The sequence below is a fragment of the Trichomycterus rosablanca genome, chromosome 1 (assembly GCF_030014385.1).
Source record: "Trichomycterus rosablanca isolate fTriRos1 chromosome 1, fTriRos1.hap1, whole genome shotgun sequence".
In the NCBI taxonomy this organism is placed as follows: Eukaryota; Metazoa; Chordata; class Actinopteri; order Siluriformes; family Trichomycteridae; genus Trichomycterus; species Trichomycterus rosablanca.
Window position 1 is genome coordinate 85580112 of NC_085988.1, and position 1229 is coordinate 85581340.

A 1229-nucleotide genomic window follows, 5' to 3' on the forward strand; every position below is an offset into this window, starting at 1 on the left:
ATGTGTCATTTAAGGACCAAATGACTGACAGTGTTGCACAGCAAGATGGTTTCTAGGAATTCAGGTTTGACTTTTGGGGCGTTTCTGAGAGGAGTTCTGAGAGAATTTCTAATATTGGTCCATTAAATATGATTTTAATGTTGTTGAGCTTGACTGAACTAAATTCACTGCACTAAATATAAATTAATTAATTAAGCTATATTTTATATCATTTTATAATGTTACTTATTTATTATTTATATGATTTATTGTTTGTAAAATATAATAAAATTGTTTATTATTTTTGTTATTTACTTATAAATTTTGTTTTTATTTATCATTTGTAATATATTAATTATTTATTGTTTATATTTTATAATTATTATTTTTTTAGAGAAGTTCTAAGGCGTTCTGACAAAAGTTCTAAGAGAAGTTATGAGAGAAGTTCTAGGAGAAAAGTTCTGATAGAAGTTATGACAGACGTTCTAAGAGGGGTTCTGATAGAAGTTCTGACAGACATTCTAAGAGGAGTTCTGAGAGAAGTTCTGGGAGAAGTTCTGAGAGAAGTTCTGAGAGAAGTTCTGGGATAAGATCTAAGAGGGGTTTTGGGATGCATTCTGATAGAAGTTCTGACAGAAGTTCTAAGAGGAGTTCTGAGAGAAGTTCTGCGAGAAGATCTAAGAGGGGTTCTGGGAAAAGTTCTGACAGAAGTTCTAAGAGGAGTTCTTAGAGAGGTTCTAACAGAAGTTCTGGGTGAAGTTCTCTTTGGTACCAGAAGCTTTATGAGTGAGTGAGTGAGTGAGTGTTTGCCCAGAGTGCATTCTGGAAGGAACAGGACCCTCTGTGACCCTGACCAGGATAAAGGAACTGATGAGTAGAAATGGTTCCATGAGGAACTCGTTCAGGAACCTTCAGAGTGGAAAGCAGCCCAGATTGTGCAGAAAGGACTTATGGGTAATCAGATAGCAAAAGTTTGTGCACCCCAAACTTTTCCCTGTAAATGATTTGATTAGGGGGGTACAAACTTTTGTATAGGACTGTAAGTGTTGATCCATCATGTGCCCACCCTCAGTACCCCTCAGTACCCCTCAGTACCCCGGCTGGGGCGTCAGGCTGGTACAGATTGGACACACTGGGCTCATTTCCTGTGCTGTGGAGGTCATTACCTGCACCCATAAACCCTCGACAGCTAATAAGGTTACAAACGCGGATCGTTCTCACAACGTGTTAAAGCGTTTGGTCTCCTGAGC